The sequence below is a fragment of the Pongo abelii genome, chromosome 7 (genome assembly GCF_028885655.2).
Source record: "Pongo abelii isolate AG06213 chromosome 7, NHGRI_mPonAbe1-v2.0_pri, whole genome shotgun sequence".
Taxonomy (NCBI): domain Eukaryota; kingdom Metazoa; phylum Chordata; class Mammalia; order Primates; family Hominidae; genus Pongo; species Pongo abelii.
This window is the reverse complement of record NC_071992.2, coordinates 118,987,600-119,009,591: the sequence shown is the minus strand read 5'-3', so window position 1 is coordinate 119,009,591 and position 21,992 is coordinate 118,987,600. Positions and strand designations below refer to the sequence as shown.

At 40.1% G+C, this 21,992-nt stretch overlaps 1 protein-coding gene across 4 annotated transcripts in view; it reads right to left on the bottom strand.

Annotated features, from left to right (window-relative positions):
- The window catches only part of ATP6V1C1 (ATPase H+ transporting V1 subunit C1), a 48,403-nt gene extending 28,913 nt beyond the window's left edge, over positions 1–19,490 (bottom strand). Inside the window, exons 1-3 of one of the 4 annotated variants that reach the window (XM_054560844.2) lie at positions 18,220–18,954; positions 17,327–17,366; positions 16,863–16,930 (exon numbers count right to left, since the gene is read on the bottom strand). The gene's annotated coding sequence lies outside the window, so the exon portion shown is untranslated. Of the gene's footprint in view, positions 1–16,862; positions 16,940–17,326; positions 17,367–18,219; positions 18,979–19,366 lie in introns of those variants that run through there. The other 3 variants (XM_054560843.2, NM_001131534.1, XM_024250519.3) reach the window with 3 other exon arrangements.
- Between the last annotated feature and the right edge of the window lie 2,502 nt (positions 19,491–21,992).

Here is a 21,992-nt window from a genome sequence, read left to right as displayed (position 1 = left end):
TACTAGGAAAGTGAGGTGATAAAAACCTAATATGTGAAGTACCTACTTTTTTCATTATAAAACATCCTTAATGGGAGTTAGCCAAGAAGTGAGATTACCCAAAATACCAGCCACCAATAGTTTCCTTCAACCAACAAAGCTGGAGAGTTACAAATTTATAGGTTTATGTTAAACTTTTTTTTTTTTTTTTTTTTTTGAGACAGTGTCTCACTCTGTCGCCCAGGCTGGAGTACAGTGGCACAATCTCAGCTCACTGCAACCTCCGCCTCCCGGGTTCAAGCGATTTTTGTGCCTCAGCCTCCTGAGTAGCTGGGATTACAGCCATACGCCATCACACTCAGCTAATTTTTGTATTTTTAGTAGAGACAGGTTTTTGCCATGTTAGCCAGGCTGGTCTTAAACTCCTGGCCTCAAGTGATCCACCACACCCAACCTATCTCAAACTTTTAAAGCATACAACCAAAATAGGAAATTTAAAAAAAGAAAAAAAAAAGCATAACTTTTATCTTGGAGAAAGAATTTAATTGAATCAATGCATTTATAAACAGAAGTCACCAAATAAATTTGTCACATTGGCTTAGCAAATCCTACATGGCCAGTAAATTTGGTGGTTAATTCTAATCCATAGTCAACCTAGAGAAATCTCCTCAAATCTTTGATGCATAGACTTAGTTGCCGTCGAACATTTACAAATCTGAAAAAAAAAAAAAATCTTGCCAATCTGCTTGGCTATTTTAAAATACAGGGAGCTGAAGAGGGTGGTGTTAATATAACATTTTTGGATCTGAGAGGCAGGCTGCAGATCTCCCTTTCCAAAGAGTCCCATTAAGATTCACCTAACCCTCTTCTATAATCTCTTTTCCTCCTCCTCCTCCTTCCCCTTCCCACACACACAAAAGGGGGAAAAAAGTACAGAGACAAATCTATTCAGAATCTAGGTAGGTAAAGCACATAAACACAAATGATAAAAATCAAAGTATTATGGTATCATTATTTCCATTTTAATCTGCCTTCATGAGAACCAACATAAGCTTTCTGCTAACACTGCTTATTTAACCTCTCCTGAAACTAATATTCAATGTCTCTAAATCGAATATAACTATCCTACAAAGTTGTCCTGAGAACAAAATCAGATAATTAATGTGAAAGAGTTTATAAATGTAAATTTCCTTTAAAATGTAAAGTATTATAGTTAATCATAATGGACTTTCATAATTACAGTAGTCCTAAAATTTAAAGTACCTGCTTAAAGTACCTATGAGTAGGTAATCAATGCTACCTACTCACTACAATACCATTGAAAGTGAACTTAACATAGATGCCATCTTGTTATTTTTTCTAAATACTGTTTATAGAGGATCTACCATATAAAAGGTACTGCTCTAAATGCATTATTATCTCAATTCATTTTCCCAACACCTCTACGAGGTAAATATCATGCTTCCCATTTACAGAGAAGAAATGGAGGTTAAACCCGGTACAGAAGTAGACGGTGGTATTAAATGAATATGTTAAGAAACTATATTCTAGAAAAAAAATTTTAAAAAAGAAACTGTACTGTATGTGGACTTTTCTAACATTACTGATGAAGTTAAACCTTTATCAGCTCTACCTACACCTTCTCAAATGAAAGAGCTACACTTTCCCAAATGGCCAACAAGCTAAACACAAGCTTTTTAGTGACAGCCAGTCTGGTCAGAAAACAGCACAGCTTAACCGGCCATCCAAGGATGGAAGCTACTCATGAGCACCACGCTCTAACGAGGCCATCCAAAGATAAGTTTTGAACAGAAGCAAAAGCAAAATCTTCATTAGCCTACCCAAGAAACTTCAAATATTGAACTTTAAGGCTATTATACTACCATATTCTTTTCCAACCTGATTTTTTCATTCAACCTATTTTTAGAATTATCCAGTGATCATTAATTTTAACTGATATATGGTATTCCATTATATGAATAAACTAAAATTTATTATCTGCTTCTTCCTGGAATGACTTAAACTGTTTTTACTTTTTTGCTATTATAAACAATTCTGCTGTGAACAATGTGTACATGTCTCTCTATCTGTGAAAGATTTTCTCTGGGATAGATAAAAGTAAAATAGCTGAATTACAGGATATGTCTTCAAAGATGGAGGCGACATGTCTTTCCATGCTCCTATGCAGTGTGACTTTGCCATTCCTTCCATCAAAAGGTGGAGCTGGCCTTGCGACTTGGTTTGACCAATAAAACGCATGGAAGCCACACTACGCGAGTTCAGGGCTCAGACCTCAAGAGGCCTTGCGTCTTGGACCACTGCCCTCAGACTACCACATAAGGAAGCCAGTCTAGCCTACTGCAAGTGATAAGGCCACATGTAGAGAACCAACAACCAGCATGAACCACCAGACATGTGACTGAGGCCATTTTGAGCCCTCCAGCCCAGCCAGTCTCCCAGCTGAATGCAGCTGCATCAATGAGTCCAGGCAAAACAAGCAGAGGGACTACCCCAACAACTCACAGAATTAGGAGAAATAAGAAATCACTGTTTTAAGCCACTAAGTTTGGGGTAGTTTGTTGTGCAGCATGAGACAACTGACACAGACCACTGCCAACTCTTTTGGGTATTGCCAAATTGTTCTCCAAAGCCCCTACCAACTTAAGTTCCTAACAGCAGAGTAAGAGTTCCTATTTCCACAATTGAAAAACACATAATAGTATAGTTATATATACTTACAGAAAATACTAAGATATGCATATGAGAAAGGAGCTTTAGTTTTGTATGTAAGATTTCATTTAAAAAATCAGGCAAATAGAGCAAAATGTTAATACTTGCTAAATCTGCATGGATGACGTTAATTGGCAATATTTAACATTTTTCTGTATATCTGAAATACTTCAAATCTAAATATTTTTAAAATTTTTACAAGAATGTATTTAATTTACAAGTTAAAACATAACATTGCATGGCAAATTTATTAAAAATAAAATTTTAGTGAACTTTAAAATGGATATTCAGAGAATAATCTAGATACCAAATTAATCCTCAAAGTACAACCTTTTTGTTTTACACCTAGTAGAAATGCTTACTAGTCTGTTTATATCTTCTTATGACCAAGTATAATACATTGCAGACAATGCTTTTAGAGTTTGGGATTTATTTTAAAAGTATTTTTGGATCCTGAGGCAGGAGGATCACTTGAGCTCCGGAGTTCAAGATCAGCCTGGTCAACATAGCGAGACCCTGTCTCTATTTTTTTAAATTATTTTTATTTTTAAAAAATAAATTTAAAAAAGTATTTGAGGGGGTCAATATGTTCAACAATCTAACTGCATAATGTTGCAAGCGTGGGAGCTCAGGCTACACCTGTACTAACTCCAGAACCTATCTCAAGAAGTTGCTTTTAAAAATAAATCCCTGCTGAAATCTTGTGGACCCATCTCCTGCCTTCTTGTCATCCTGTCTCTGTTCTTCGCAACACCTGGATCACATCACCACCTATTGCTGGTTTCTTCCAGTTAACACTCTTGGACTTAGCGAATCTAGCTTTTTTAGCACAAACTATCTTGAACTTTAACATTTTCAGTTATTAGAAAATCTAATAGCATCTTTAAACCTCTTTTAGTAATCCAGATCTTCTAAGTGATCGTGGTTTCTGGAAAACTGAGATTTTATTAAAATAATTTTATGCAAGTGGTTTTCTGTTAGTATATCAAATGACACATTTTTATACCTCCTCTCCCCCAAAAATGGCAGGTAATAAAATCAACTGTTAAATTCTTCCTGATGATAGTGCTAAATTATCTAAACTGCAGCTTCCTCAAAGATTGTAATAATATGAGCTATTACAGTAGATGTCACTATCATACTACTTAGAGTTCCAGAAAATCTTTTCTTCTAACAGGCTTCCAAAGGATTTCAAGGAATAGGAAAGAGGACCCTATTTCTCATCTATAAATAATACCTGCCCTATCTACTTCACTGAACTTTTGTTAGGATCAAAGGAAATAATATCATCATAAATTCTGATCAAAACTGTAGTCTAAAAATACTATAGAAGTTCTCTAATTTAGCTTTAAAAAAATTTATTTTTTGTAGAGATGGAGTCTTGATATGTTGTTCAGGTTGGTCTCAAACTCCCAGCCTCAAGCAATCCTCCTGCCTTAGCCTCCCAAAGTGTTGAGATTACAAGTGTGAGCCACTGTGCTCGTAATTCTAGCTTTTAACTGAGACCTCCCTAGAGCCTAGGTGTTGGAAGATGAGGAGGAAAGGAAGGAAAAGGTGCCTTCTAAGTCTGATGTTGTGCTTTTCACTTCTCATACATCATTTTATTCCATTCTCACTACAACCCATGAGATAGGCAGTAATTCACAGAGAGGTCAGTAGTTTACCCAAGGTTGCACGACTGGCAGATGGGGTTCAAATTTAGTTGTGTTTGACTCTAAAGGCCATGTTCTCTCTATTGTGTCACATTAGGAGAAAAGAATGTTCTGTGCTCTGGTGCACCTGGGCTCTCCTATTTGAAGAGAAATCCGCATGTAAGCTTCAACACCTTCACCCTATGTTTGGTTCCAGGCTCAGAGCACCCTGTTGGTCCAGTGAATTCTGATAAAGGGATCCAAGCTTCCTTTCCTTGTTCCCTTCATCCAGGATCATCACAATTTCTAAAGCAGCATCACCCAGCATCCAAAACTATCCTACCTTCTAGAAGGAACAACGATTCCTCCAAACGAAAGGAAACACACACAAAATTCGAGATTCAAAGTACACTTTGAGACCAGAGATCAGATACTAGAGATTCAATGGACCTGCTAGATCATGGAGGAAGGAACACAAACTTTGGAGTCCTGCAACAGTTAAAACTCTGACTCTACCCCCTTACTAGTTTCCTCATCTGTAAAGTGGGAATACGACACATCTCTTCACCCAGCTGTTGGAAAACATGATAAAATAATGTACCTAGACCTTCCCCTTTCCATGCGGCCGCCCTTCCTGGGGGTGACTGTATTAGCTGCTACCCCACCCCATCCTACCTCCCAAGACTCTCCCCCGTATCCCAGATGAGAAATATCCTTTGCTTACTTATACTTTATAAATGCCCCTACTACGCACTCATCATATTCTCCCTCATTTTTATAATATATTTTCCTCCCCACCTTACTGAGAAATCCTAAGAGCTGGAATCATATCTTCTTCTCTGTGAAACCCTGAGAGCCACAATACACTAAATTCCTGGCAATAGCAGGGACCTAATAAATGCCTGTTGAATTAATAAATAAAATTCAAATTCAAATATAACAATGATAGAACCAATCAAGAAGTCTGATTTAGAGATAAAACAAAGGCAAAAAAAATCATGTTTTTTAAAAGTGTTTTTTAGTCTTCCAGAAAATGCTTATTTTACAGTAAAAATTAAAAGTTGGTAGAGTTGCAGGTTCCTAAGTAAGCCTTTGTCTTTTATGTCAAGGGTGAATAAAGTCAAAAATATAAAAAAGAGGGTTTGATAAAGAACCTATCTGTACTTCAGGCAAAGCCATGGCCTCAGTTCTTCTACCCCTCATCAAAGCAAACTAACTCTAAGTAAAGAGCCTAATAGGAAAGATAAGCTACTTAAGTACCTAAGGAGGAATGTAACAACTTTCTATGACTAACATCACAAGTATTTTGCAAAATCTGTTTTTTCCATTTTTAAACAATGTCCACTCAACTTATCACTTACACAAGTCAGGTAAAAAAATTTCTCCTTGAAGCCAGGCACAGTGGCTCACACTTGTAATCCCAGCACTTTGGGAGGCTGAGGCAGGCAGATCACCTGAGATCAAGAGTTCAAGACCTGCCTGCCCAACATGACAAAACCAAGTCTTTACTAAAAATACAAAAAAATTAGCCGGGCATGGTGGCATGCGCCTGTAATCCCAGCTACTCGGGAGGCTGAGGCAAGAGAATCCCTTGAACCCTGGAGGCAGAGGTTGCAGTCAGCCAAGATGGAGCCACTGCACCCCAGCCTGGGTGACAGACCAAGACTTCTTCTCAAAAACAAAACAAAACAAAAATCCTTGAAATTTAAGAACAATTTAAGTTTAGTTTCAAACAAAATTTATCTTTGCAGATGAATATGTATGTCTTTATTCATCGGAAAATGGAATCCATGTTGCTAAACATATTTCCCTTTTTCTCTCAGCTGCAAGGAAACAAATTGTCAAAACTGGTGGCCATTTGTTATCAACTCACCAAGAACCTGACACCACCTTCTTCACTGCTTGTTTTTACTCGTAATTATTTCCCCTTATTTTATCCTGAATACGAAGGAAGTCAGGCCTAAATGTAGCAAATCATATGCTAAACAGAGGAGATGATGATCAAAAAGGCACCCTGATTAAATAGTAATTTCTCAAGGCTCAGATCCAGGTCTTTGTCCTTCTTCTCTCTCTCTCTCTCTCTCTCTCTCTCTCTCTCTCTCTCTCTCTCTCTGTGTGTGTGTGTGTGTGTGTGTGTGTGTGAATGTGTGTGTAGAGGACCTTTCTTGATGATCTCTACACTTGAGGCAATTCCAGTCTAGATGCTGGACACTTTCTGAAATGTTATGTCTCCAGCCCAGGGCCCTCTGCAGCATCTAGAGTTGTACCCAACCAGTATCCACATCTGACTACAAGATATTTTCCACTTGAATGTCTCAAAAGCAGCTAAAACCCAACACTTCTAGTCAAACTTATCATCTCTTCCCCAATATGTAGTCCTACTCCAGTGTTCCCTGCATTAGTGTAGGTGTACCCCTGCAGTATTAGACAATTAGAACTGTCAAATGTTCATAGCAGCCAACACTTACTGGGCACTTCCTATCTACTAGCACCAGTCAAAACACTTCACATGTATTAACTAACTTAGTAGTCAGAGAAACCCCATTAGAGGGGTAGTAGTTACAAAGAAACCGGGGCACACAAAGTGTCTTATATATTATACAAGGTATATTATGTGGTATGTGTCTCGTCATGTATCATATGACAGCACATATTATATGCTAAGGATGAATGTATTATACGCTCTCATAGCACCTTCTTTGCAGTATTTCTCTGGGGGTGGGGGAGCACTTACTAGTATCGGTCTTTCAAATAAACTGCCCAGGAGGGTAAGTGGAAATCATGATAGTTTTTGCTCACCACTTTATCCTCAGTACCTGGCACAGAGACCAGCATGGTAGAATCTCAGAAGATATTTGCTGAACATTCTTCAATAAAAACTACTGTGAGGATTAAATGAGATAACATCAAGCATCTGGATTACAGTTGGTTAGCTTCCCTCACTTCCCGTTTTTTCTATAAAATCAACTTTATTAAAATATAATGTATATAGAATTAAATGCAACCATTATAAGAGTTTGATGAGTTTTTGACAAATGTATATGCCTGTGTAAGCACTGTCAAAACCAAGATTAAGGACACTTCTATCATCCCCAAACCTTCCCTCACACTCAGTCCAGTCAATCCCTACCTCACTGCCAGCCCTGGGCAAATGTTGGTCTGCTTTCTGTCACTACAGATTAGTTTTGCCTGATCTAGAATTTCCTTGTAAATGGAAGCACGCATTAGATACTCTTTTGTACCTGGCTTTTGCTCAGCAAGTCTTTGATATCTGTCCATGTTGTATGTATTAGTAGTTCAATCTGTTTTATTACTTAGTATTCTACCGCATACATCTACTATAGTCTGTTCATACATTCACCAGTTGATGAACATTTGGATTGTTACTACTGGTTTGGGACCACTAGGAATAGAGATTCTATGAACATTCCTCTACAAAGCTTTTTGTGAAGATATATTTTTCTCTTGGATAAAAAATTCTAAAAGTAGAATTTCTAAGTTGAATGATCAATGTATATTTACCTCTATAAGAAATTGGCCAGGTGTGGTGGCTCACACCTGTAATCCCAACACTTTGGGAGGCTGAGGCAGGTGGATCACTTGAGGCCAGGAGTTCGAAACCAGTCTAGCCAACATGCTGAAACCCCGTCTCTACCAAAATTACAAAAATTAGCCAGGTGCGGTGGTGCAGGCCTGTAATCCCAGCTACATATGAGGCTGAGGCACAAGAATTGCTTGAACCCAAAAGGTGGAGGTTGCAGTGAGCCATGCCACTGCACTCCAGCCTGGGCAGCAGAGTGAGAAAAGAAAGAAAGAAAAGAAAAAGAAAAAGAAAAAAAGGAAGGGGAGGGGAGGAGAGGGGAGACTGCCAAACTGTTTTCCAAAGCAGATATATAACATTTTATACTCCCATTAGCAAGGTATTCAGGCTCCAGATGCTCTACCAACACTTAGTGTTCTTGGTCTTTTCATTTTTAGCCATTCCAGTGGGTTGCAGGGTTATGTTGCATTTCCATGATGCATTTCTATGCAGACTAATGAAGTTCAGGAGCTCTTCATGTTATTTGCCATTTGTATATTTTCTATTCAAGTCTTTTGCCCAGTTTTTAAAAAACTGGATTCACTTACTGAGTTGCACAAAATTTTTATATGATCTTGACACAATTTCCTTGTGAAATATATATATATTTACATATTTTCTCTCAGTCTGTGGCTTGACTTAATGATGCTTTTGAATAGAAGTTTGCAATTCTGCCAATGCCCGATTTATCAGGTTTTTTTTTTGTTTTTTTTTTTTTACAATATATGCTTTCTGTAGCATGTGAAAAATCTGCCTATCCCAAGGTCACAAGTATTTACTCTGCTTGGAGTTTGTTGAGTTTCTTGGATCCATTCATAGTTTTCATCAAATTTGAAATGTTTTCAGCCATTATTTTTCCTCAATTTTTTTTGCCTTCACTTCCTTCTTTTGAAACAATATCACATGTATGTTAAACCACTTGATACTGCTCCACAGGTCACTGAGCTTTCATTCATTTTTCTCAGTTGTTTTTCTCACTGTGTTTTACTTTTGGATAGTGATATAGTTTGGATGTCTGTCCTCCCCAGATCTCATGTTGAATAAACCCCAATGTTGGAGCTGGGGCCTGGTGGGAGGTGTCTGGGTCATGGGGCAGATCCCTCATAAATGGCTTGGTGCCCTCCCTGCAGTAATGTTACCTTGAAATCTGATTGTTAAAAAGAGAATGCCCTCCCCATAGTAAGAAGTTATCATGAGATCTGACTGTTCCCTTCCCCCGACTCTTGCTCCTTCTCTCACCATGTGACACTACTGCTCCCCTTCCCCTCTGCTATGACTCAAGAGCTTCCTGAAGCCTCATGAGAAGCTGAGATCTGGATGCCATGCTTGCACAGCCTACAGAACTGTGAGGCAAAAAAACCTCTTTTCTTTATAAATTATCCAATCTCACAGATTCCTTTATGGCAACAAATAAGACTAACACAGTCTCTTGCTGTATCTTCTAGTTTGCTGACCTTTTCTTTGGAGTATCTAATCTGTTATTCTTCTCACCAGTGAATATTTCACTTCTTATGTATTTTTCTGCTTTAAGTTCCATTTTTAAAATATCTTCCATTTCTTTCCTCATTATTTTCATGTTTTCTGTTAAAACACTGAGCATATTTGTAAAAATGTTGCACTGTTTATCACTGGACTTTGCTGTCTTCCTTTTAAGAGTGTTGTACTTTGTTCTGGTGGGCAGGTAAGTTAGGGGAGGATCAGCTTGATCCACCCAAGGCTTATTTTCGAACACTGTTAGGATAGGCCTAAGGCCTTACTCTAGGGCTAACTTAGTCTCTGATACTAAGATCTAACCTTTCAGGGATTCTATTGAATGTCTCAAGTATTCAATAAGGTCTCTCTCCCATATCTGGTCAGAATTCAAATGCCTCCCAGCACCATAAGCTCTGGCAAGTCTTCAGTTTAAAGCTCTCTGGTCATTCTTTGTTAGAGCTCCTGCAGAGACTCCCCTATAAGTTTCTGGTGTTTCTCTGCCTAGCTCCCTCTCTCTGTCAATCCCACCTGCAAATTCCAGCCAGATAAACCTTCCCCAAGTCCAGTCTCCTCAACTCAGCAAGACCAAGATGCTCTGGATGGGTCTTCCCTTCCTAAAACACGGTGCAGAGAGTGTCTATAGGAAAAAACAGGAGGAATTACAGAGCTCATTTCTTTTCGCTCAGCTCCCATACTGCCTGTTGTCTGATGTCTGGAAGCGGTTCTTTAATATATCTTGTACAGGTTTGTAATTGTTTATGGAGGGAAAGCAAATATGGTACCAGTTACTCCATCGCAGACAAAAACTGAAGTCTCATCTAGTTTTGTTGTATGTATTATTCACGAGTGTTCGGATTTTCTAATTGTTCTGTTTGTTTCTATGCAGGGATTCAGCCACAACCTCACAGCCTCTCTCAGCCCCATGTTTTAACATTTAACAGAAAACAGGACTGACAACAATAAATGCCAAAAATTTACCAAATCTAGGCTAAAAGACTGGAGTACTACTGTGTTTGTGAAAAATGGAACACAATGAACATGTATTGCTTTTGTACTAACGAGGAAAATATTTGTTTTTGTTTTAAAAAAAACAGCTGCAGCTTGAATAAATGTCTCCAACATTCACTTATGTGCCATTAATTTGCAAATGTATGGCGTGCTATCTTGATGGGTAAAACATGAATTTATTTAAAAGCATTAATAGGCTAGGTGCAGTGGCTCACACCTTTAATCCCAGCATTTTGGGAGGCCAAGACAGGCAGATCACTTGAGCTCAGGAGTTCGAGCCCAGCCACGGCCAACATGGTAAAACCCTGTCTCTACTAAAAATACAAAAATTAGCTGGGCATGGTGGCACATGCCTATAGTCCCAGCTACTCAGGAAGCTGAGGTGGTAGAATCACTTGAACCCAGGAGGCAGAAGTTGCAGTGAGCCAAGATTGTGCCACTGCACTCCAGCCTGGGCGACAAAGCAAGACTCCATCTCAAAAAAAAAATTTTTTTTAATAAAATAAAGCATGAATACAGCTATAACAATTTATCATCATTAATAAAATATCTAAAATATATCTTAGATACACTGCATCATCTATTTCTAAAATAATCTAAAATAATTACACAACACATGGGAGCCCAAGAAAATTCTGCAGATGGGAAACAACACATAGGCTGGGCGCAGTGGCTCATGCCTGTAATACCAACACTTTGGGAGGCTGAGGCGGGTGGATCACCTGAGGTCAGGAATTCAAGAACAGCCTGGGCAACAGGGTGAAACCCCATCTCTACTAAATACAAAAATTAGCCAGACGTGATGGCACACATCTGTAATCTCAGCTACTTGGGAGGCTGAGGCAAGAGAATCGCTTGAACCCAGGAGGCGGAGGTTGCAGTGAGCCAAGATCATGCCTCTCACTCCAGCCTCGGTGACAGAGAGAGACTCTTGAAAAAAAAAAAAAAGAAAGACAGAGAGAAAGAGAGAGAGAGAAGGAAGGAAGGAAGGAACGAACGAAGGAAAGAAAGAAAGAAGAAAGAAAGAACAAAAGATGGACAATTTCTGGAACACAATTTGGCAATATTTATCAAAACCCACAAAATGTGCATATCCTTTGGCCTAGCTATGCTGATCTTAAAAAAGAAAATAAGGATATGCATAGGTATAAACATTAAATTATAAAAAAAAACTGTTAACAATTACCTCTTGGGAATGATTATGAATGTCTGTTTTCATCCTTTCTGTATATTTTTTTCCTAATTTTTTAATAATAAATTATTACACGTAAACACAAACAAAAATCTGCCCCACCACATCTTTATTAGGGCAGTATCCTCATATTTGAAAACACTGAAAAGTTTAGAGACCATTAAATGGCATCATAACAAAGAGCCCTGAAGTTCATACAAAAGAGAAGGGCAAAGCTGGTTAATTGTAGCTACATCTGAAGATGTGATCAAAGTTGGTAAACGGCCCTTTTACCTCACTGAGAATCATAGTCAAAGAAAACCCAAATGTCAATTTCAGGAAGCACAATGTAATCGCCAGAGCACTGCACTGAGGATATGAAGACTTGGAATCTAATCCCAGTTCTGCATATAATTGTCTGCATAAGTGTCTTCACTTGTAATATGAGAGGATTGGATTACAATATCCAGGATCCTCTTCTGCTCCTATACTCATTACCTGAACCTATACTAGGTGAGCCCCAGGATTCTTTTTTCCTATTTTAAGTCCCTCAGGTAATTCACCCAAATTTCAGAACCATTGTAACAAGACAGGCATTTCTATGATTATACAGTATATTTAATGTTACAAGAAATGGCAATACTCTTGAAGGCTATGGACAGAAGGCTGAACAACTCACCAAAACATACACCCCTAGTCCTGCTTCTTTCTTGGAAGCAAAACTCAAATCTGCCAATCTTCACTGTCATCACTACTAGCGTCCCTGTCTGAGTTTTTCTGCCTTATCCTCGCATTCTTCCTGAGCTCTCTTTATCCATCTTGACTTCAGGCCTCCTTCTCTTTCCTACCCTGCCTTTGATCGTTTCGCACAAAACAAATTTCTCTCTTCCAGTTTAAGCCAACCCAAGCCTCCATTAACAAAATGATTTTCCCAACTAAGTCCATCCATGCACCAAACCTGTTACTATAATCCCACTGCTTCTCTCACATGTCTACTTACACTCATGTCATTAACAGCATTAGGCAGACATCTATTTTATGTTTTGTCACACATCTCATCTGACTGTAACTGTTCTCAATTAAAGCTCTTATTCATCTCACAAAATATTTTGGGTGCTTAAGTTCCCAAAACCGTAGTAGACTCTGAGAAACAAAACAAATAAAATGTAGACCCTGTCCTCATGGAGCTTACACTTGGGGGTGGGAGAGGGTGGCAGGTTTTATGAGTAGGCAGGTCTGTGTGTGGGCAGGGAGGGTGGGAGGCAGACTTCACGTAGATGTCAAGACAGAAAAAAACACTGAAGAATACAGGGAGGCACAAGGGAAATACTAGTCAATTCTGCAGGCACTTCTATTTTGTCTGACTGCAATAAGTGTGCTGCTTAAAAAAAAAAAAAGTAACGATTATTTTTCAACATGGAAGGGAAAAAAGTGGGAGGAAAGGAAAAAAAAAAAACACCTGGATCCAAAGCTCTGGGACTGTTAATTTTATTTACTTTATCTCCCACTTCTGAGAGTTTGAAGGCTATGGATTATTTTCCTACCACAATTGATTTGCATATAAAGACAATAAAATAATAACTATTACAACATAAAAGGTGAGGGGGGGTTGGCTATAAGCCTGCACAAGACATCTGCTGGCACTGCTTCTGTGAATGGAAGGTATGGGATTGACCCAAGACAGGGTCAACCACAGAAAACAGTACCGCACTCCACTAAGCACTCTGACACTTAACTGATTTTTACGCTTTCAAGGAAACCAAACCGTGGTCTCTGAAATGCAATCACCTTTCACAATAAATTAAATTTCACAATAAATTAAGCCTAGAAGTTGGTCTCCATGCTTTTCAGCATGGACAACTTCCTTTTCAGCACTTGAAAATACCAAATTTACTAAAGCAACTTATTTTAAGAAGCACAAGAAGGCGTACCTCAGCTATCAGTGAAATATCACATAGCCTTCCAAATGTGCACATCAACTTTTAACAGAATTGATCTGTGCGAAACATTTACCACAATCCACTCAGTTAAAAAGTTGCCACATCCTACCCTAGAAATCACTAACGCCATACATATAAAAAGTAAAAATAACTGCTTCCTCTTTGAATGTAAAAACGCTATCCTTCAAAACAGAAGCATCTTAATTGGGATTGTGGGAGGGGCTTGCTCATAACACAACTTGTTTAAACATTTTCAGTAACTAAAAGGGGGATTTTACCTTTCAAGGAATACATCCATGATTCATACGAAATGAGATTTTAAAATTGTCAGAAAATATGCCTTTTTATTTTTTTTTTTGAGACAGAGTCTCACTCTGTTGCCCAGGCTGGAGTGCACTGGCGCGATCTCGGCTCACTGCAACTTCTGCCTCCTGGGTTTAAGTGATTCTTCTGCCTCAGCCTCCTGAGTAGCCAGGATTACAGGCACGAGCCACCACGCCCAGCTATTTTTTGTATTTTCAGTAGAGATGGGGTTTCACCATGTTGGCCAGGCTGGTCTTGAACTCCTGACCTTAAGTGATCTGCCCGCCCTTTGCCTCCACCTCCCAAAGTGCTGGGATTACAGGTGTCAGCCACCACGCCCGGCCCCGCCTTTCTTAAATAAATCTTAAATATTCCATGTTTTGTTTTCAATGGAAACAATGCCTATAAATGCTCTATAATCCTATTAAGACTACCATAATTTCTTGCCATAAATATACTTAAATATGAAAGGCAATTTAATCTTTATTAGACACATTTTATCAACTACAATTTTTTTATTCCACATTTGCCTAGAAAGCAATCTGTAAAAGCAAAGCCTTACTTTCACACAGATGCCTATCATAAAAACTGGAAACACACTGTGACATTGTGGAGTGGGGGCTGGGGATGTAATACATAATACAATGTTAGAAAATTTCTAGTAACTTCTGGTAAAGCTGCTGAATTGGCAGACATGGCCAGGAGGGCCCTGTCGTACACCCATTACTGCAAATAATCACCAAAACCTTCTCAGCTTCTAGAGACTCCTCCTCTGCACAGGCAACTCAGCAGTGACCCAGTGGGCAAATAATTCCTTCCATGCCAGGGGATTCCCTGAATCTACACTCATGGCTCCCAAAACATGACTTCCCTTTTCTTCAGGGCTGGCAATTTATAATAGTGACTGGACCACGGTACCACATTCTGCTAGAAGGTGCTGATATCTCCAATACAATGTATTTTGGCCTGAAATTCACCAACTTAAAGACTTTATAGTTTTCTCCAATTCATGACCCTAAGTAAGCTTGAAATTCTGTTTACTGGTAACAACAATCACTGAATATGTACCACATGTTGTGCCCAGTGATAAGCACTTGCATCTACTAAAGCAATTTTGTACTTAATTCCTTCAAAAGATATGTTATCACCACCCCCACTTGCAAATGAGGGAACAGCTGGTGAAATTAGTTGCCCAAAGACATTTAGTGACTACATTTTATTGGGATTGAGGGGACTCTAATTATTCACGCAGTTTTACAAAAGACAAGTGCCTCAAAGAAATATTAGGATATAGTTTCAGTAATTTTATACTAAAGGAGTTACATTAAAACATCAAAAACTGGATTTTAAATTACTTGAAGTCCATTATATGCAGTTGATTAAAATATTACTTCTAACCTCTGTATCCTCAACATCTTAATATTTGTCCAACAAATAAACAATGACACCACATGCATGTTTTGCACCAAATGGTGCCTCTCTCCTCCAGGAGGAGTCTGGAAATGTATGGGAGCATTTTGGGTTGTCCCAACGTGGAGATCGCTAATCAGCATTTAGTGGGTAGGGGCGAAACAGACCTCCAAACTGCCAGTAGCACCCACATAGAAACACTAAACTATGGGCTGATTCAAAAGGAAAACCTTTCATGGTAAAGTTAAACCACCTGCTAACATGTCTTAATTTACAACTTCCTATTCATTGATAGTCTGTTCAAAATACCTTAGAAGATACATTGATCCCTTTCTATAAAACATCACTTACCTAGCATTTTATTTTCAAATACACACACATACTCACACAGACACACACACACCCCCACACCCCACATTTTAGATATACAGTTAATACTCTTTTATCCTCTGGTGTAACCAAAGCACCTCTCCTCCACTGCCTACTGGCTCATTTTTTTAACTCAATAAACGCATAGTACATTTGCACATGGTATAATGTTAGAAGTAGATGTCCTGCTGGAAAAAAATTTTGTCTCAGCATCAAGAATATAGTTTGAAATTTCTAGTTCCAAGAATCACTCACGTCAATAGGAAATTTTAGACTGCCTTGGTTCACTGCCTAAGCGTCCCAAGGGCACTATGCTAATGTTTATACTATGTCTTTAAAAATTGATGAAAAATGGAAATCTAACATGAATTAATTTATAAATGATATATAATTCCACACCCAAAGAGTGAAAAAGATGTAACCTGTAGATAGATTTAAATATGTACAAGAGCAAAATTTTAAATAGGAGGTACTCAGTCAAAACTGTAGTACTCCTAAGCAGAACACAGTTCAAAAGAAGACTTGCTGCTTAGGGACGGGTAAACTACATGGAGACCTTTGGCAAAGGTTTACTTTGGCATTCCAGTTGGCCAATGGTATTATCTCATGAGTTGTGGAAATAATCACAAAATCAGATTTTTGAAGCCCTGAAGTTTCTTTTTAGGTTGCAAAAACTAATATACATGAGGCTCCTAAGACTAATATACCAAAAAAATTAAAATGAGTATTTTGCGCCAAGTTTTAAAAGCTGAATTACACTATCTAGTTCTCGGCATTTAGTTAGATCCTGAGTACTGTTTCTTTAGATTTTATCTAGTCCCTACAAGGTATACCAAAAGAGAAAAAGATCCAGGACTTCTGAGACAGAACCCTAAGGCTCAGTCTTCAGCATAATTTGAGACTCACTTGTTGCCAAAGAACTGTGATTGACAACCTGAACACTTTCAGTTCACCTTATTGTTCATTATTTCCTCCAGACGAACTGTAAATTGAACAGCTCTACCCAAGATTATAGATAAGACATAGCCCACCACTGCCGATTCCTTTGAAGCTGTTCTACTAGAAAAAGTTCATCAGAAGTGCTGAATCTTCAGAAGTTCGCAAAAAAAAAAAAAAAAATGCTGAGTCAAAGACTACTGTGCACTTCAAAAAACTCGCCCTTTTCTCTAGAATGTGACTATGGTTAGTACTGTGTAGGTAATCAGCAGGAATACATCAGCAGTCAGAAAACTGTGGCAGTTACTCCGGACTCAGCCAAATCACTTTACCTGTTTCTCTAGCTCCAGGTTCCCATCTATACAATGAATAGCATTTTCATCCACTGTCTTTCAAAGAACTGTGAGAACAAAATAAATATGAAAGTGATCTCTCCCTGTAACTATATATCAATAAAAGATATTCTGAAATAGATGACCTTACAAAAGGATAAATTTGAAAAGCCAAAACAAATTTTTGCAAAAGAGCTTCCGCTATGTACTTCAGGACTGCCTCGAGGGTAGTTACGACTACCCTGTGAAGGGTACAAATAGAATCGAATCATTCTTTCCCTTCCCCAAATCCTGACCCTCTAAAAGTGAGTACAGTTAAACATTCTAAAGTCCTTAGTGGAGAGAGAAGGTATCCTGTCTTCAAATCCTTCAGTGGATTACAACAATGTTCCCCTGAGCGGGTCTCCCCTCATTCACTTTTGCCACCCTCCACATTACTCCCCCCCCCCAAAAAAAGCCACAACCTGTCTCAATCCACTGCCTGTAATCTTCACCGGCTTCCCTCTGTTTTTAGAATAAAAGCTCTGCTTGGCGTGACCCCAGCTTTCTCCACCTGCCTCTCTCCCTCCCCGTTTCAGCCACGCTAGCCTTTCAAAAACGCTGAAAAGCTTTTTTCCTCTTCACATTTCAGGGCCTTGACATATGCTGTTGCTTCAGCCTGAAATGTTCCTTTTTCATTTTTCAGAGACAGGGTCTAGCTCTGTTTCCCAGGAGGGAGTGCAGTGGCATGATCACAGCTCACTGCAGCCTCAAACTACTGGGCTCAAATGATCCTCTCGCCTCAGCCTCCCGAGCAGCTAGGACTACAAGCACACACCACCACTCCCAGCTGATTATTTTTTTATTTTTGGTAGAGACGGTGGTCTCACTATGTTGCCCAGGCTGGTCCTGAACTCCTGGCCTCAGGCAATCCTCCCACCTTAGCCTCCCAAAATGTTGGGATTATAGACATGAGCCACCCTGCCAGGCCTGGAATGTTCTTTTCACTCACACCTTCACATTCCCTTTTCAGTCTCTTTTCAGATCTCAGGTCAAAAGTCATATCCTCTCGGAGAGGGTATGAAGAATATAAATAAAATTGTTTTAATTTTTAAAAAGTCATATTCTTAGCAATGCCTTTTTAAAATCTTCCATAATACACATGCCCCTAGTACACTCTTTCATACCACTGTTATTCCTTCAAAGCACATTTCACGCTTGCTTGATTTTTAAAATCCATCCCCTCTGCTTGCCTGTAAGCTCTATAAAGACAATTTTCTAAACCTTACCATCAGCACTGTACCTGCATATAGCATGTATTCAATACACATTATTTGCATGAATAAGTAAACGACTACCATTCAAAAGTCCTCGTTACCTGACTCCCAACTTTCTTTCCCACTTCTCCGCAGTGCAATCCACTATAAAAGCTAGACTTCTGACTCCACCAGAAGCATTCCCTATCCCCATCTTCAGGCTTTCAAATCCTGTGGCTTCCTCTGCCTGTAAAATTATCCCCATTTCTCTCAACCTGTTCAAATCCTAAGGGCTTGCCAAGACTCAAGTTTTCTTTCCTCCAGAATATTTTCCCATAGTGCCAGTTTACACGTGTCGTTGCTCCACACTTTCAAAGCACTTCGCATTCTCTTTTTGGTAATTATACATAAACTGCATCGTATTTTAACGTGTCCTGTGTGTGACTTTTCTCTCCAACATTAGTGCGAACTCCTAAGGATAGACTGTTCACATCCCACCGTTCCATTCCCAGAGCGGTGCTAAGTACTGGGCTCGCACTGAAGCATGTGATTTTTCCCTAACATACCAGAATTTTCCTCTGAAAAGAATACTAGCTTCCCCCTTACTCCTGTTTCTCAAGTGATTCAATATGCCTTATGTGACTCTCACCAAGTTCTTTTCTAGGGGTTTCTTTTAGTTTTTTTTTTTTGCCTACCCTCCCCCATTCTACTAAAAAATAGTTGAGTTCTCTGGATTCCTGTTCTTTCCCATTCCTAGAGGGACCTTGTGTACTCTGTGAGGGTTCCTTTCCTGCAGTGAGGGGCTCCTAGGCCTTTAAACTGTCATCCCACCACCCCCGACCCCCCGACACCCGCGCCCCCCCAACACACACCCAGTGAAGGCACTTGCACTAGCTGTGACCTCACACACACCACTCCATAGCCTCACCTGGACCTCTCTGTCACTTCATCCCCCTCAATCAATCAGGCGGCGTGCATTCCTACCCAAGAAGAAAGGTCCCAGACCGCTGTATCTCTCCTTTCTGCCTGTCATTAACTACCCATGAGAGCTCTTTCTCTTTTTCCCTCCTTCTCTTCCTTAGAGACGGAATCTAGGCCCAAGACGGTGAATTGGCGCCGAGAAAGCAGATACAGCCACCCAGCCAGCTCCAGCTCCAACGCCACGGTCTCTGCCCCCGCACCCACCCCCGTCCCTCCCAGGCGGCGACCGCAGCGCAAGCTTCGGCCTGACCAGGACTCCCCATCCGGGGAGAGCCATCGCTCACTGACCCAGGAAGGTGTCAAACGAGGAAGTAGCAGCAGTAACAGGTGCGGAGGCAGGCAGCCTAGCGGACGCTATCGGCTCAGCGCTCCATCCCTTCCCGACCTAAGCTCCGGCCTCACGGCTTCCTCTACCCGAGCGACCACAGAACAAGTCACGTGCCAGCCCAGCAGTCAGCTGACCGCGGCGCGCGCCGCTCCGCCTACGCCCGCGCCACTGCGCAGCCGCAGCCGCTGCCAGTGCCGGGCCTTGGGAGAGGGGCGGGACTAGGATGCTACGGGGCGGCAAGGGGACCCCAGAGTCGGGGATGATCGTTGTTGTTCCAGAGTGGGTGGGGTTTTCCGCTTCTTCCAGTGTTGCAGGTGGCGTTTTGTCCACCACTTGTAAACGTCAGCGCCACTTCAGGTTTCTGCGGGTCAGAAATTGTCTCCAGCCCCCTACAAGGGCTTCTCCACTTGGGGTTTTCTTCGTCAGCTGGGTTTTCTACCTAGTATACTGGCTAGTAGTTCATTTTAGCAGATTCACATTTTCCTGAAGTCCACTTAGACTTAATTTCATAAATGGTCCATGGAGCATTTACTGTGCGCCAAGCACTGCGCTCGTTCCTAGGATTGCCTACTGGAGAGAATCACTCCTTGCCACGAAAGAGCCTCATTAATAGTTGAAACCACATTAGATAGTGGGAAACCAAAGGTTTTAGGACAGAGGCATAGACAGGGGAAAGCATGTCCTTTGGAGAAAAATAGGTAAGAAGCTCCTTCCAGGAACCCTGCTTATTTCATTAGCTTGGGGAGATAGATAGTAATGTCCTAATTTAGAACACAGAGTTTTAGAAGCAGTAGAAATTTTGAGATTTTCTAATTTAATCCTTTTAGATCTACAGATGAAGAAAGGGCACGGAGTTGTTCAGCACAAGGGAATAGACACCAGGTGTTGAATCCAGGCTCTCCTACTTACTAGTTGTGTGACCTTACACCTCTGAATTTCAGCCTATTCACCTGCAAAGTGGTGGTAAAAATACCTTACAGAGGTATTGTGAGGATTAAATGAAGCATGTGGTTAGCACAGTGCCTGGTACATAGGAAACAACCAGTAAATGGTCGTCATTATTACTATGTATTATAGGACCCAGGTTTTCTGACTATACTATGCCTTTTCTGCTGTGTCCCCCTACAGAAATTCACCACAGAATTTCTTAGAGCCTCAGTGTTAGGTTGGACAGAAAGTAACAACCACCAGACTATCCCCAACCTGATGCTTTCACCAGTTTTGGATGAAGTTCACGCAATTACAATAACCAGTTCTGTAACATGGCTTCAGAAACATATCAGAATTCCAGAGGCTTTTATCTGCCGTCACGAAATGAGCCTAAAGGCAATTTTTTTTTTTTGTTAGGTCCACTAAAACTTTCTGCCGTGATGCAAATGTTATCCTGTGCTGTCTGTACAGTACCCACTAGCTACATGGAGTCATTGAGCACTTGAAATATGGCTAGCGTGACTTAGTAACTGAATTTTAAATTTTATTTCACTTTAATTAAAATTTAAATAGCCACACGAGACCAGTGACAACAGCTTTAGACAGTGCAGTTTTAAGGTCTATGCTTGAACTATCTTGGTTTCTTCATGCTTGTGTGTGGTCCTGAGGCAGACTTTTTGTCTTGGATTCTTAATTCCTAAACTGAATTATACCTCGCACAACTTTCCAATGTTTTGGGGTTTTTTTTTTAGTTTTGGGGGTTTTTTGAGATGCAGTCTCGCCCTGTCGCCCAGGTTGGAGAGCAGTGGTGTGATCTCAGCTCACTGCAACCTCCACCTCCCGGGTTCAAGCGATTCTTGTGCCTCGCCCTCCTGAGTAGCTGGGCCTACAGGCGTGCACCATCACACCCAATTAATTTTTGTATTTTTAGTAAAGACGGGTTTTCCTTATGTTGGCCAAGCTGGTCTCCAAGTCCTGAGGTCAAGTGATCCGCCCACTTGGGCCTCCCAAAGTGCTGGGATTACAGGGGTGAGCCATCGTGCCTGGCCTCCAGTGTTTTAATTACCATGTTATACTTGGGAGGCAGTATAACAGAATGTTCAACAAATGTTAGCTCTAATTTTTATGAGGTTTAATGTGTCTCACTTAAAAATTTAGCAAACATAGCTGGGCATGGTGGTGCATGCCTATAGTCCCAGCTACTCGGGAGGCTGAGGTGGGAGGACCCATTGAGCCCAGGAGTTCGAGGCTGCAGTGAGCTACAATTGCACCATACACTCCAGCCTGGGCAACAGAGCAAGACCCCATCTCAAAAAATCAAATAAAAATCTAGCAAAGATGTTTAATATAAGCAGGGCATGATTGCTCTCCAGTGGTTTCTAATAGTAAAGTAATATGTTTTTACAGAGAAGCAACTCACTTTTTTAAAACTGTACTATGCATAGAAGCATACTAGGTAGCCATGGGCATGTCACACCTTTTCCTCCATTTCCACCTATCTAAAGACTACTCATCTCCAAACATCTAAGTTTAAGGCACTTCTAAGATGCATAGGAGAAGATTTATTTTTTTCTTACAACTTTTTCCAGGGAAAAAATTTATTTTTTCCTTTATTAAAATATTGAGCTCATTTAACTTGTATATTTTTGTCTTCCC